This window comes from Anser brachyrhynchus, assembly GCF_964034855.1.
Source record: "Anser brachyrhynchus genome assembly, chromosome: 6".
NCBI classification, from domain to species: domain Eukaryota; kingdom Metazoa; phylum Chordata; class Aves; order Anseriformes; family Anatidae; genus Anser; species Anser brachyrhynchus.
Genome location: NC_137700.1, coordinates 4,095,256 through 4,111,800, shown reverse-complemented (window position 1 = coordinate 4,111,800; position 16,545 = coordinate 4,095,256). Strand labels below are relative to the sequence as shown.

At 41.1% G+C, this 16,545-nt stretch overlaps 1 pseudogene across 1 annotated transcript; it reads right to left on the bottom strand.

The window, feature by feature from the left end:
- Positions 1 to 811: 811 nt before the first annotated feature.
- LOC308196965 (ubiquitin carboxyl-terminal hydrolase 42-like) lies at positions 812 to 11,757 on the bottom strand (annotated as a pseudogene). Its single transcript has 15 exons — positions 11,529 to 11,757; positions 10,621 to 10,821; positions 9,424 to 9,534; positions 9,161 to 9,263; positions 8,930 to 8,997; positions 8,703 to 8,773; positions 8,086 to 8,168; positions 6,745 to 6,856; positions 6,244 to 6,384; positions 5,950 to 6,050; positions 5,348 to 5,489; positions 3,959 to 4,668; positions 3,500 to 3,588; positions 2,071 to 3,171; positions 812 to 1,572 (listed from the first exon to the last, which is right to left on the bottom strand). The product of its transcript is annotated as a ubiquitin carboxyl-terminal hydrolase 42-like (transcript).
- Between the last annotated feature and the right edge of the window lie 4,788 nt (positions 11,758 to 16,545).

Below are 16,545 nucleotides of genomic sequence, written 5' to 3'. Positions count from 1 at the left end.
ATTACCACAGAGCCAGCTCACATTCCCTGACACTCAATCTAACTTTGTTTCACAGTGAACGCTAGGACCTGCAGCAACCTGCTGCTGCCTTCCACTCCAAATCATTCTCCACAGCTCCTTGCTTCAGCTCACCACTACTTACTGGGCATGTCTTTTCACTTCTGCCAATATGAATATTTCAGCATGCAGCTACACGCCTAGGAAGCTTGACAAGCCATGGTGCAGACAATGCTACGAGAAAAGTCCAATATCAGCTAATAGCCACTCTTCTTAGATTTCCAAAACAGATGTAACGTTTTCAAGTTTGGGATTATTTCCGTGCACCAGTTGTTTAAACAAAATGAAGCAACAACAACAACAACGAAGCTGCATCTCCTTATTTCTAAATGAAGTTAAAAGATAACTTATGCTCTAAGTCATGCAATACATAAAACTAATATCTAGCATTAAGACATAATTAGTTAATAATCTCACTCGCTACATTTGTAGCAATTCTCTCCATCCAGCTCTTCAGGTTTCACAAATCGTTCTAGAGCTCTGGTAACAGATGAAACCGCCTAGAGGAGCGAGAGAGAAGAGCGTAAAGTCACTGTAAATTCAAAATTCCAGAGACGCACTAGGAGTTTATAAGAGAACCTGACTAATACATACTTAAGCGATCTACTATGAGCACTGTCAAGAAGGAGGCAGAAAGAGCATGCTCAGCGTTTACCTCACCTGGAAGTCATTTTACTTTGAAACAAATCATTTTCCAGTAACGCAGACAGCATCTATAGTGTGCTTTGTCATCAATACTGGCAACAAATCCAGCAGTCTAACAATTAGATGTATATTGAGGTAGAACAACAAAGAAGTTTTGACAGTATCATAATTTGTGCAGACATAAAATTCTTTCCGCTTAAACCCAATGCAAATTTGGAGACTCTTTACATGGCTTCCATCAGCGCATTCCTCTATATTCTTAAACCTATAATAGCAGGGAAAAAAAGAAAAAGACAAAAAAAAAAAACAAAAAGGAGAAAAAAAGCAGGATTTTTACATAGTACATATTTTTACATATTACATAGTTTACATATCCCTCCACATGCTGTTCTGAATAATAGCCAAAATATTCATAGCCACTGTATTTGTTCTCCCCACACAGCTGAAAAAACAACATTTGAAACATATTTTTCAAAACATATTTTAATATCCAGCAGACTGTTCAGTCATCAAGCATTTAAAGACTGTTTTAGATAATCTCTAGATTAATCTAAAAGGAATCCCATAAACATGCTGCAGCCGCTTACCTTTAATATACTCGCTGGATGCGATGTTTCTTCCTTTCACCTGCACTGGAAGGCTTCCCTTCCTTGTGAGGTTGTTTACTGCCCTCACTTCTGCATTGCTCTCATAAAGAGCCATCTGGAGGATGGGATTCTTCCTTCTTCTCCCGGGTTTTCTTCTGGAAACGAGGATCTAAGTGTTCCAAGAAGCCTTTCACTTTCCTGATGTTTCTCCTTTTTCTTCTTTTTGTTACGCTTGCGATTGGCATTGTCAAAGTGGAGCGCAGAGAAATACAAATCATAAAGTCTGAAAGAAACATGCAAGTTAAAAAGAGAAAAAAAGATGTGGCACTTGTTGCATACAGGAAACTTTATTTATTTTACCACAGGCGATGATTTGCCGCATGTCAGCTATTTTGTGGTACTTTGTGCACATGTAACTTCCTTTAGATGCAGCAAACTTAAGCCCTCAGATTGAAGGACCATAGGTCCTGGTTGGTACACAGATCATTAACAATGGTTAGCTCTGGAATATGTGCAAGTAAAAAAAAAAAAATATTTTAACCTAATCCAGAATGGTGTGCAGATGTGATTCGAACTACGTGGTCCAAAGCTAGTGCTCTGACACAATTCAGCAATACCTTTCCTGTCTTCACTGATCAACCTAATGATCCCCAGTCATGATCCCCAGCCAGATTATGCTATCTAAATAACTCAGAAACTATGAAAAAAAAAACAAAACATGAGAAGCACCCAGAAAAGAATTAGGAAAAAAAATGCTGATTAGGCTGGAATCCCTGCTTACTTGGAATCCTTCTCTCCCTGTTTATCTTCAGACTTCTTTTTCTTCTAGAACTTCTTATATTTTTTCATGTTTTCACCACCTAAAACCTCCTTTTCTACCTTTCTGCGTTGCCTTTCTATTTCACTTTCACTACCTTCTGCACGAGTATATTGTCTTTTTCTGTTTCCTTCTTTTGCCTTTTTCTGGCGACAGTTCTCCAAATGAGCTGACACAGGTGGAAGTGCATGTCTCTCACGCGAATGTTTTCCAGAATGTTGCTGAGCTACTGAGCAACGATGTGAGTCTGCTCTGGGTGTGCTAAAGTGATGTACATCTTCCTCTCTCAAGAGGGAACCGTGAGGCCATCTGCTTTTGTAATGATAACGCTTATGTGACCTGCTGGAGTAAGTCTGAGTCAATTTGTCAAAGTCTTTATCACCGTGAGAGAACTTTCTCTCTCTACTGTCTCCTGCTGCATGAGGTGAATAGTAATCCTTGTAATAGCTACATTTTTCCCATTTCCGTGGTTCATCTTGATAGTATCTTTCTCTGCTCCAACTTCTTTCCCCTTTGGAATGGTAATATCTAGCGCTATCTTGTTCTGATCTTCCTCTGCTTCGAGATCTGTACTTTGAATATTTTACTGGTCTTCTGCCATTATCAGGGCTGTTCCTTTCACTATGGGAAGATCTGTACCTGCTTCCCTCCCAATACTCCTGCTTGTGACGCTTTTGCTTAACAACTTCCACACTCCGAGAGCACCTTCTCTTGCTGGAATGACCATCTTTTTGACTCTCCTTCTCTTCAGTAGGAGAATGTTCCCTCTTTCTCTGGTAACGCTCTTTGTCAGATTTTTTAGTCTCGTCCTTTGTATCTTGGCATCTATCTGTAATAGCTAAGGAGGAAAGGTTTTTAGAACTACATTCACTGTCAGACTTTAGAGGGGAAGTTTGCCGCAATTTCTCACCAGTCTCAGAAGACTCTTTGATGTAGAAAACATTTTCTTCTGAAATCAGTTCATGTTCTTTTGATCTTCTTGGTTTCTCCTTGTCTCCACGGTCATCACATTGGTACTGTTCAAGGTATTCATCATTCTCAGTAGATTTCGGAGGTCCCGGGACACTGCACAAAATAAAAACACGTTTCCGTCTCCCTCCACCTGCTGCTCTGAGAAAAAAGGGGTGGGGGCGACGGGGGAACAGCCAATGTTTCTCCAGATAATGGAGAAAAACGGAAAAACATTCTATGAAGAAACACAAGTTCTCCGCGAGGCACCAGCCTGCATCAGAGTGCTATGCACAGTGTCGATCATTAGTTCTGTTCGCAACACTGGCCATACAGTACGGAATTCTACTGATTTAAATCCTTCCATTAAATAGTATTAGTAGACAGATAAAACCGCAATGAACTTCCACAAAATCTTGTCTTAATCAGACTGTGCTCATTTTACCTTCTTTCCTCTGACAAGCTGTTCAGCTGGCTGGCCGTGAGGGATTCCATGATGACTTCTCGAGGGACTGGAGGCATAGCTCCAGGCATCTGCAACTAAAACGCACAAGTCAGCAGACAGAAAAAATACCATTTGTGCTGAGGACTAGTCTTCTCAGAATTTCTACATTAAATGCTAAGCAAGATCGCTTTGTGTTGTATGCATTATCTACACTTCAAAGATAACGCCAACTCACCTCCCAAAATCTACTTTATGAAACTTAAGAATTTTTATCTCAGCTCAGCTTAAGCTGACAAGTTCTAATGTCAGCTCAGCTCTGCAAATTCTAATGGCATAATATCACAAAGGGTTACGATCAAATTTGTGCTGTGTTTTCTCAGCATTTCGCCTGAATTAGGAACATGATAAACACTCCCGAATACATCGTGGGTGAGAAATTCTCGATGGAGCAAACTACTATGTTTCAAGCAATCCGTTTGTTTTAGAAAAGAACATCTCACAAGGTTTAACAGGTTCAACTTGGCAAGTGGAATCATCAAGTTTCAGTCCGTTTTCTTTAGATTCATGAACTAAACTAATAGCACCATTCAGTGAATCAGTGTTTGGCAGCTCATGCTGGGATCTTCCTTCATCAGCATTCTGACAGGAAGAATGGGAATTCTGCGATGTACGGACTACCTTTCCAACCAAAATTCCACATTGCATTGCAATTCCTTTTAAATAAGCCCTTTGACTCCTCCTCAGATTTTCCTGAAGATTCTGCACCGTAAGGGACTGTGTTATCAGAGCTGAGTTTAGGATTTCCATTCACCTTTGGCTCCACAAAAATTTCAGCAGAAACTCTTTTTTTTTTTTTTTTGTATTTGTATTTGCTTCATTTGCTTTACCGAATTTGTGATTGTGGATGAAGGAACAGCCTTGTAGAGATCTTCATCCTCCACAGCACTGCTAAGACAGTCAGGCTGTGACACAGTCTGACGAGCAGGCAATTTATTGTGAATACTGATGGTGATCTTCTGGTTTTTTGACGTATCAGTAATTGAAGGCCTGGTAATCGCCTGTTCTTGAACACAGGCCATTGGTGGTGCTGAAGATGGCCTTTTTAGGGTGACACCAGTGGTATTTGCATCCTCTTTTATGGATCCATTTCCATTTAAACGACTTGAATTCTGTATTTAAAAAGAAGAAATTGCAAGACGGGTTAATGGAAACACTCCATTTAACATTTTTAAACATGTCATTCTCCTACTAAGTATTTCTACAAATGGTCTTAACACCTAAAAAGCAAAAAACACTGCCCTTAAAAGATAAATGCAAGTCCCATAAGTGTATTTAATTCCTGCTTTTGGTTTACTGCATATTGATATCAAATTAACATCATTTTTGAAAACCATCCAAACAACTTAACATTGCCTAAAGCTATTCCCAAATATATTTAGTTTCCCCTTTAAACATACCCCAAAAAGCCTGGAATAATTGTTCTGGTGCTCAGGAATAAGACAATTTGGTTTCCCTGTCTTAGCTAAAGTGACGTCGATAGGAAAAACAAGTCCTCTTTTAAATGATTCGAGGATTAGTACACTCTACTTAAATTGTCAAAGAGCGTAGCTCTCTGTGCTTTACAAAGCTGTCTAGGAGGTATAAACAATGGAGTCGCATGGCTGCGCAATTCAGCAGTAACCACTGTTTGAATGACTCTGGCTGTAGCATGAGGGCTGTGAAGACAGCTGCAGCGTGGGAAGGAAAACAAAACAAAGATGCCAAAAACCAAACAAAAAACCCCACACCAAACCCCAAACCCACTGTCCGTTTGGTGCCATTATCTGCCCTCCCGCTTCCCTAAATTACCTTAATCATATGAGGAGGAAGTCGTGGTCCCAGAAATCCAGCCTGCTTACTGTTAGCCCCCCGCTGACCAGGGGGGAATGAACAGGGATAAGACGGTGCTGCTAAGTAAAAAGCACGTTCTCCGAGCGTCAAATCATAGCGCCTTCAGAAAAGAGCAGTGATCTCAGTTTAGTTTTTCTTTCGGCCTACTCTTGGATTAAATCCCATCCTATAATTTTATAGGAACAGTTCATACGATATGGAAGCCTTCTCTACAGAAGACTTAGCCAAGACTACAAACTGAAAAGTAGGTAACAGTCTTCCTACTATGACTATCACTTTCAGAGCAATAATTCATTCTTACACCACAGATGGCCTTCATTTCTCTCCTTCTCTAAATTAGCCAGCTACAGATAACACATATACAGCAATTTACACAAGTGCTGCAGTTTAAGGCCAAGCAACAAAAGATAATAAATGACAGAGAATTTCAGGTTAGACAGAACTGAATTAGAGAAATAATCATCTTTTCCTGGGAGAGAAAGAAAAACACTTGCAAAAAGAAAAGTATCAATAACAGGAGAGTAAATCTCTTCTGAACACATTTGAATACTTGTTATTACCTGATATAAAAAAGTAAGTAAGCTTGCTGACCAAGAACTCTTTTAATGTCAGTACGGACTACTTTTGCATCATTCATCTGATACCAAAGTCCATTACCAGCCTGCAAATAAAGACAACGATATCTTCAGATGAATTGCATGTTTTCCAAATGAAATCACAGATAGCAATAAAATACACACGTGTCAAATAAACATATAATGAAATCTTTTTCCCTAGAAACAGTACTACTAGTAACACTTGAACTGGTTTGCCAGCACAACCTTTACCCTGTTAGAAATGATGCTGACTTCTACCTTTATGTAGCATACATAGTGTCCTGAGCGACAGTTGATACCATGATGCACCAGCACCGCATATAAGGCATAGATGAGTGGTTCTCCACTTGATTGAGACATGTAGGCTCGGAGGTCCAAATACTCAGGATATTTTACTTCCTAAAGAGAGACCAAGAAGATAGAAAAATTATATCAGAGTACTTCGCGGACTAGCCAGAGAAAAACACTTCCAAAAAACAGAGACTGGAATTATATGAATATATCTCTTGATTCACTAAAAATAAGTCTTCCCATAAGCAACGTTTAATACTAGAAGTTGCAGACAACTGTTTTCTGATGAATTAGCCTTCTCAGAGGAAAGTATATGCTTCTTGTCAAGCAGGAACTTTACTGATATTAAGAGAAAGAATAAGCCGTAGTCGTTAGTCTACAATTATTGTCTGAAAATATTAACAACTTTCAGCTTTGGGGGATGTCCCATTACATGATGACAAAGTTGCATTACAGCGGGAAATATACCTTGTTGATCTTTCCACCTGTGAAATCTGCAAATCTTTTCAGTGATATTGTGAGAACGTTGGAAGAACGGTGTATGGTAAATCTCTTGGATGCAGGAACCATCTTTTTACACCTTAAAAACAAGCAGAGACAAGTGTTTGAAAGCATCATCTTTTTTGCCCCCAAAACAAACTCGTTTTAATGTCTCATGCATGCTTATGCTATTTGAATGATATTTACTTGCATCATATGTTTGGTTTTTTCTTTTCATAAACCCATGCACTGCATGTCACGTTTGTTAATACAGAGAAGAAGGTAAGTTTTACCAACAACTCAGAGCATAGCGGGAACAGGAATCTCTCACGAAAGCGTATTACCAGGGAGTTATAAAATATAAACAAAAAATAGTAAAAATGAGTTATATATAAGACTAATAACAGTTATCAGCAATGGAAAAAGTACTGTACATGTGCAAGGCCTTTCCTTTTAAGCTCACAAAAAGACGGAAAATTCTGGCTTTAAGTGTGACTGAACCGATCACACCTCAAAGAGCACATTAAGGAAGGACCATGCAATTCAGATGTGAGGTGCTATTACAGTTCTTTCTCTTCCTCAGACATCACTTATGAGAATCCTGAATACGCTGCATGTTGCTTTCTAGGATCCGCAGGCCAAGACGAACCTGGGATTAAATTGCTTTAATAACCTATTGGACGCTCTTGATTCGACACCCTAATTTCCTTAGTATCCAACAACAAGAAGTGGATACTGCATTTTTCATTTAGAGGGGTCAGGCATGAATTCTACAGAACTGAGCCGGGCACTCTGTGCTTTTCTGAGGGGATGTTTGACTAACAGCTTGTTTTGCCAAACCATCTTATGCAAATATTCAATTGTTTCTCACATACGTAGAAACATCTTACATATTGATCAGCACAGAGAGCGCCTGAACTCAACAGGCTTTCCCTGTGCACGGGTTAGGCTTAAGGGAGCTCATTTCGGACATTAGTCCACATCGACAGGTTTCACAGTTCAAGAGCTGTGCAAGACGCTGTTTAGTGAGCCAGCACAGGCTGCTAACATTCATTACCACAGAGCCAGCTCACATTCCCTGACACTCAATCTAACTTTGTTTCACAGTGAACGCTAGGACCTGCAGGAACCTGCTGCTGCCTTCCACTCCAAATCATTCTCCATAGCTCCTTGCTTCAGCTCACCACTACTAGAAAATGAAGCAACAACAACAACAACAATGCTGCGTCTCCTTATTTCTAAATGAAGTTAAAGGATAACTTACGCTCTAAGTCATGTAATATATAAAACTAATATCTAGTATTAAGACATAATTAGTAATAATCTTACTCGCTACATTTATAGCAATTCTCTCCATCCAGCTCTTCAGGTTTCACAAATAGTTCTAGAGCTCTGGTAACAGATGAAACCGCCTAGAGGAGCGAGAGAGAAGAGCGTAAAGTCACTGTAAATTCAAAATTCCAGAGACGCACTAGGAGTTTATAAGAGAACCTGACTAACACATACTTAAGCGATCTACTATGAGCACTGTCAAGAAGGAGGCAGAAAGAGCATGCTCAGCGTTTACCTCACCTGGAAGTCATTCTACTTTGAAACAAATCATTTTCCAGTAACGCAGACAGCATCTATAGTGTGCTTTGTCATCAATACTGGCAACAAATCCAACAGTCTAACAATTAGACGTATATTGAGGTAGAACAACAAAGAAGTGTGACAGTATTATACTTTGCGCAGCAATAAAATTCTTTCCCCTTAAACCCAATGCAGACGTGGAGACTATTTACAGGGGTTCCACAGAAGGACAAAGTCCAATCCACTTTCTAACCACCACCAAGCTCTTATATTTTAACATTGTACGTGGTTTGGTTTTTTAAGTTAAACAAGTTTAATTTAGAAAGTTATACATGTACTTAAACATCATGAATTATATTTACAAAACCTCCTACCTTTACATCCAAAGTGATATCAAGAAATGCCTCATACGTATCCGAAACTGCTTTGCAATTCAAGCACTTCACTGGAAGCAAAATATAAATGCTTAACAACACGTGAAGGAGACTAACTGTCCACATTCAAGTTGTCGATAGATACTACTTCAGACAAACTACAGACTGCTTTACTACCGACAAAAGACACAGATCAGTTCTAAGGACAGGAATATTTTTAAAAGTACCTCTTGATCTTAGAAATCCTCCAAATATTTGATGAATGATGGTGGTAGCTTGAGAAGATCTGTCCAATCTGGAAATAAATTATAATCAGACCTCAGAAGATTTAAGGCACACAGTTAACTCTTCAAAGAGTTTTATGAAAACCAAGGATGACCTAGACTTTCAGTTTTGATAGTAAATAAAGGCCTAAAAGGTGCTAGAGAACGTATAAAAGTGAATTTGTTTATGCTTACTTGGTGCTTCCATTCAAGCACGCTTCCTGCATAGCATCAACAGTATAGCGCAAGAACTCGTGTGCGTCTTCTTGACTGCCAAAACGGAAATGTTGTCCTATTCCTAAATAAGAAGATGATAGTATTCACCTCATTTAAAAATGAAGTAATTCTCCTGTTTCTAAAATCTCTCTTCTTTACAGTGTTAAAACCATTTATACACATCAAATAATTATTTGAAGATTACAAGATGCTGAAAAAGAAACACATCTGAAGCCACTTACGACTGAGATTATTGATAACACGCGTAGGCTCGATGGCATCAACAGTGCAACGCAGGGCCTGGTTAATGTGAGTCTCCATCGTGCACATCATGCAAAAATCTTGTTCACGACCTGAAGAGTGAAAGAAGAAAGCATCCCAGTCTAGCGAAACAGACATAACTACAAACAAACATATAAGTAACATTTAAACTACAGATACAATATCCACTCTCCTTGTCCCAACAGTCTCCTAACATTTCATTTCACACAACTTTATAGAATAAAAATATCCATTAAGCCTGTATTCAAGTGCATTTTGTGATGAGAAATCTAAAAGACTACTGCAAAGTCACGTTTGTAAAGGCTGACAGGAATGTGAACTCCACAGGTTGCAAAATGTATGAGGAAAGAATATTTGACCTTGATGATACAGCATTAAGAGATCGTGGGTTATTTTCAGCACAGTGCTGTCAGGTGAGCTTCATGATACAGAGCTACGAGTCCTTTGGGAGAAAGGAAAAATTACAGTAATGTATGTAATAGTACTTCTGCCCTCCTTTTTTCAACAGGATTCTTAACTGAAACGATTTCTATATACAGGAAGAAAACAGTTAAATTTCTAGGTATCGATACAAAGATACCAGCCTAAAAAGCATACAGGTTTAGTACAACATTTACTTTATAGTACAACATTTTATTTAGGACAAAATCAGTCTAGATTTTAATACAGTCCCACAAAAAAATCTAGTCGTGTTCATAACAGCTCATATTGCTTTCTAGGTTTTTTTTGTTTTTTTTTTTTTTTAATTGGTTCAACAACGAACAGACCATTTATTGTAGTGCATTATGGAACCTCGGCTGTGCAGACTAAAGACCTATGATGCCAACATCCTAAATTTTATTGCCTTTCTAGCAGCAGGAAGCCCAAATAGCCCAAATGCCAAATGTTCATTAAATGCATTACTGTCCAATGCACTTCATTATTCCCATGAAGCAAGAAAAGATCCTTTTAAAAAAACAAACAAACAAACAAACAAAAAAAACACATGGTGCATTAAACGCACTCCATATGCTATTCCGAGCCCACTGCTAATACAATGCTCAAAGCCAGCGTCTACAGGTAAAATCAGGCAAGTAAGTTTGTCTCACAGAATCACTGCTGTTCTTTCACCTTCACAGCTATCCAACAGATTTAAAATACTGTTAGAAAGTACTCACATGACTGGCTGTGCTCAAGAGAAAGCATGTAATTGGCAAGTGGGGGGGTGTAGGTCAAACACTGTAGAGTAGCATTAAGAAAACACGTGTTGCCAAGATTGTACAGGCCAACTCCAACACTTTGTGTTTCTTGCCAATCCATACGTATCTTCTCAGGTGGAAAAAGAATCCTTTGTGGCGGAGCAATTCCATCATTAACAACTGCAAGAAAGTTATATTTAAAAAGAGATTTTGTTTGTTTGTTTCTAAGAAAGGTATTAAGTATATATAGGTATAGTGAATATATAAAGTATATATAGGCATAGTAAAAATACTATTCTGTGGGAGCACCTAGAGGAACTAGCTACAATCCAAAACAGAAAAACTTATTGCAGACACCTTTAATACCGCCATATTCAAATTGGCTGGTCAACACAACGTTTTGGGAAAAAAAAGTTTAGTCAACCATTTTAATTTCTTCCTTATTATATGCTTTTTTCCTTATTATAACTTCAACCACAAACTTAGACTTGAAATTATATGGTAATAAATGCAAGGACAATGTAAAAACAAATAACTAGGAATGACGGTACCCCTACAAATATCAGATCTTTTCCTGAGCAATCTTAACATTCAAAAACCTGTGAATAATGGAACCTGTGAATAGCAACAATCAAACACTTTTCTTTGCAAAACAGAAAAGATATGGATGAATCAGTGCATTACAAAATGCTCCCCACATTTCTCTGTCGACTGTAAATATATCAAAATTAATTTCTGTAACGTCAGTCACTTCAGTTGCCTTAGGAGAATCGCTTTGGAAGTCTTTATTCACAGTAGTCCTGTTCTCTATCAGTGCAACAAGCAAGAACTACCACTTTCTACTTTTGTTTTGAAGAAAACGGAGGCAGGATAAAGCGCACACTTACTTAGATCTCTTTGGGCAAAAGGCTTAGATTTTTCAGAGGATCTACAATAAATAGCACCTCCACATCCTTGGGCCACAGAGACTTGGCTTGAATCTTCTGCAGGTGGTATCCGGCCCCAGTTTGCGGTGCGTGACATCAGTTTTTTAGTACTCGGTTTCTTGGATTTGCCAGACCGCCTTGAAGATGGCTTTTTAGACTTTGAAGATTTGGGCTTGTTAACTATGGTCATTGTTCTCATCTGCGACAGAGACAAATGTTCTGGCTGACGTAAGAATACCAAGAAGCATTCCAAGAAGAAAAGAGTAGTAGAAGTCCTGTCACTTAATCTCAAAGAAACGGCCTTGAAGAACTAAATTGCTGGTATGAATGATTTAAAAGGAATCCCCAAACTAAACACACAAAGGAAAAATTTCCATCAAAACTCTATCAGTATTACTTTTAGCTTCTGCAGAACTAGTGGCTGATGCCATTTCTTTCACTTTCGTAGGATTTTAATCCATTACAACTCTGGAGTCTTTTTAATATAAAAATGCAAATGACATTCTCTGAGGGGAATCAGTTATTTATTGCATTTTTGGAGCTTTGCAATTATCTATTAATTATTACCTATTATCTAATAGATAATGGTTGCGATTTATATATAATTGTTGCTCACGCTAGTAATGGAGCACTATTACTTTACTGCCTGCGCTTTTCTGCTTCGTGTGCACAAAGGTACCTGCATTTCGCTGCTACTTTACTTCTGTCTTTCCAGGGCTCACCCTCTACCTCACTGTCTACTGCACCAGTCATGATGGCTTGGTTGTGATTCTATAATGAGCCTAGCTTTTGAATACACTTTTTCTGGGCGTCACTTTGTGATAGCAAGTTAATTTGTGAGGGCTTATCACCTATGACCTGCTTCTCAGTAGGTACACGTTTGGCCTCTGTTAAGCAGAGAGTCAATCACAGCTTAAGATTTTGTCCAAGATGCCATTCACGAAACTGAGTTTAACCTTGACAGAACTGAGTTTAACCTTTAAACCTGAAGCTCCGTTAAAGAATAAAGCAGCACCCAAGCCAGGAAATAGAAGTTAATCGTCACTTTACCCTGAAACGCACGTAAAGCCGGTGAGCTATTCTGTGCTGGCAGGATTGCTGCCGGGATGGCCGACGAGGCGGCGGGCACAGGGGGCCACAGGACCTGCTCCCCGGGGCCACAGGTCCTGTCACAGGGGGCTGCCGGGGGTCTCCAGGCGCCGGGAACAGCGGCAACAGCGGGGACAGAGGGGACAGCAGCGACAGCAGCCGCCACCTCAGCCGAGGCCGTCTCCACAACTGCCACAACGGCCTCGGAACGCCGCCCAACTCGGAGCTCCAGCGTGACGCCTTTTCAACCTGGCCGCGGTGCTCACGGCTAAAAGCAGAGCGTTTCCTCCGGCGTGTCTTTACTGTCGGTGCCGGACCGGCCCTCACCCCGAGCTCTCCCTGCCGGGAGGGCTTTGCGGTTGGGGTTTCCCTCCCGCCGCCGCCGCGGGCAGGCCCCGCGCGCAAGCTGTCCGCGCTGGGGAGCGGCATGTCGCCCGCGGCGAGAGCCCGAGGGCGCGACACGAAAAAGCCCCGACACGAAAAAGCCCCGACGTGCGGGCGAGGCGGCGGGGACACGGCTCTGAGGGAGCGGCCGCTTCGCCCCGCCGTCCTCCTCCCCTCCCGGGCCGCCCCGCCGAGCCCCGTGCGCCTCAGGTGCTGCCCTGAGAGGGCGCTCGGGCACTGGGACAGCTGCCCAGGGCAGTGGTCGTGGCACCGAGCCTGACGGGGGTCCAGAAGTGTTTGAACAATGCTCTCAGACATAGGCTCTGCTTTTGGGGTGGTCCTGTGTGGAGCCAGGAGTTGGACTCGCTCATTATTGTGAGCCCTTTCCACCTTGGGATGTTCTCTGATTCTAGGTCAGCAATCCATTATCTGATGAGAGGTGTGGAGTCATTCGAAGGGAAGAGAGACCAAAACACTTCTGGTTTCCAGAAGCGGGTATTTGATAACCAAACCGATGATTCCTTTTCTTCTAGAGCGAGTAGCAGCAGGGATCCGCTTTACAATATGCTGGCAACAAGGAAACGAAGAATTGCAAACAAGACGTAGGACTTGAGCAGCAGCTTGTATACATGCATCAGCTTATAAATGAGCACACAGCTGAGCGATAATGCAAAAATTGGACAAACTAAGAGAAGACGTTAACTGTAAATTTTATAGGTATACACTTTACTATGACGTAAGAACTGGGCAAGACCTTTCAGGGAAAAGAGCTGTTGGCATGTAATTTGAAGTAAGCTTCAAATCCCAGAGGATGATTTTGTTGGAACTTTATTCAGCTGAAAACGTGGAAGCCTTGTTTCTGCTTGTGTTAGTTACAGCTCCAGTTTACTTTGGTTGGGAGGGAAGGCATTCCAGGCTAATGTGCTGTACCTGTTCCTTCAGCTCGTTGTCCATAAACGGAGGAGCAAATGAAATTCTTTGAATCTCCATTAAATGCAGCACTACAAAGCGGAGTAGAGGGCGATTTGGCACTTAATTTTTCTGTAAGCAGAAAACCCAACAGAATCTCCACAACAGTTTTCAAATCTTGTCCTGCAGTAAATGACCAGCTGAGTGAAGCTTGCATTTAGAGTATGTGCTCCTACGTTAGAGGGAAATAGCTTTTCCTCTTCAGAAGTGCAACTGAGTGGTGAACTGGCAGCTACGTAGGGAACTAGTTGTACCAAAGGGTTTGTGTTGAAGGCACAGAAAAATATGCAGGTCCCAACAGTAAAGGATTGTCTGTAGGCATCACACTGAGTACAGATGTTGTCCGCGAGTTCGTGCCCAGTGCACCGCGCCAATAAGCACCCAGAGTCGGAATGCACACCAAGGTCTTTTAATTACATAATTAATTACAGAACTCTGCAGAGTCAGGTACTTGGCTATCTTTCGCAAAGCAAGCACACCTCTGACTCGAATCACCGTCATTCATACACAGGAAACTTGTGAAAACTCTCTCTTTGGCTCCTTTTGATTGGTTATTACAGCTCACCTAACTTTTCTCTACTGAGCTTGCGCATTACAGAGGAACACCGGGGGGGGGGGGGGGGGGGGGTACAGGAGGAGGGGGACACACACCGAATCCCACATTAGCAAGGATTATCATTTTGACAGGTGTGATTTCTAATGTGTTAATGACCCTTAATGAGCAAAAGGTTACTACAGGCCAGTCTGGAGCTGGTTTTCTCCTTCTTGTTTTTTCCCTTTTATCCCTTCTCTTCCTTGCTTCTGCTAGCTCAAGGCTACCTGTCTCTCTCCTTCCTTATTTTCTCAGCTAAAAGACTACACAAGCTACAGGCCTCCCTATTTTCTTCAAGGTTTCCTTGCTTTTCTCCCAGCTTTGGGACTACACAGGTGTGCTTTGATATTTGCCAGTATAGCTAAAACTCATGCCAGTCTGCTCACGCACAATAAGCAGTAAGAGTTAAGGACTGGTTTCATCTGCTTTTTACATAGTAACATCCTCCTTATGTTTTAGATATGCTGTAGTTAAAGCTTAAAGTAGTTCAAGTAGTTAAGTTAAAGGAGTAAAGTTACTCCTTGTGGAGTAATTGCCTTAAGTGACTAGGCATTATAAGCACCCCTCCATCCCAAAAGCTACCCGCCTCCAAGGGGCAACCACCCCTCACTGAGCACATCCTCTGAATTTCTCGGAGCCTGTACCTTTAAACGCAAGCGAGGTAATTTCTACCAATCACAACCAAGATACGCATGACTGGAGTCACTCAAGCTCCACCTAAAAGATAGAAAATAATATAAATTGGCTTAAGAGAAAGGGAATGTTGGGGAAGATACTGTCACGAAGGATACCTTCTGACATCAGTCGACAGGCTGAGCCTCTCACCCCTCCCCCCCCCCGCCCACTGGGATGCTGCGAGGTAAGATCTGAACGCTTGGTTATACCAGGCGTCTCCACGGAAACTTAGAAATCTCTAGCGTCTTTATGCTTTTTAACATCTTAATACCTAGGCCGTGTACCTGTGCATTTCATGCATGCTAGCTTGCTTTTGCAGACAGTGAATTTATCACTGGCAATCCAAAGGACCTGTGTATCTGTTGCCGTAATAAACTGCACTTAATTGCATTGTTCCTGGCCGTGACAGTTCTCCTTGAACGCGACTAGAGCGAGGGCGTGCTGCGTTGTTGGTGGATCCGTGGCCGTGATAGTTCAGTACCCTGAAGCCGACCGGACCCGTAACGGTCAATCGGCTACACCCCTTAATGCGACACTACTAAAGGAAGAAGATGACAGGGCTTGCATTAGGCACGAGTTGCATTAGGCTTTGCATGTGAAAACATCCCCAAATAATTTCACATGGATTTAACGTTTTTAAAGGGAAAAAAACAGGAAGGTGTAGTCTTTCTGTAAGCTACAGCCCTAGATAGTTAAGGCATCAGCATTCATTCCTTTGCTTGACAACAAACTATGAACATACAGAAGAGTTAAATATTTTCATTGCATTCTTAAAGGCGATTTTTCAGACTTGTGCTTCAGTTGTTGGAGTTGAAGAAATCGGTAGACGCCCTTACTTTTACGTTAAGACCAAAATCTTTATCTAAGATTGTGTTATCTAACACAACTAAACTCCCACCCCCACATGTCTTTTTGGAACTTCTGAAAGATCTTTCTGCAGTCCCACTCTGATGGTCTTTCAGTTGTTGAACCTGAGCTGTGCCTACCGCACCAACGAATGCTTTCATGACACAGTATTTTGTCAAAGCAGTTTTGCTTCTTGGAGCTACAGAAGCAGCTCTGGCTACATGATAGGGAACTGTGCTGCACTGGCAAAAACAGACTTACTTACAGACTTAACACCACTTGCTAACTTGATCTATTTCAAATCTCATTTTAACTTTAAAGAGCAATCAGTTTTGCGGTTCCTGTCTTACTAAGTTGCCTTGTTTTGCATGGAAGGTCAGCCTGTGAATGTTTTGCTTTATTGCATGCTTCAAAAAAAGGCTG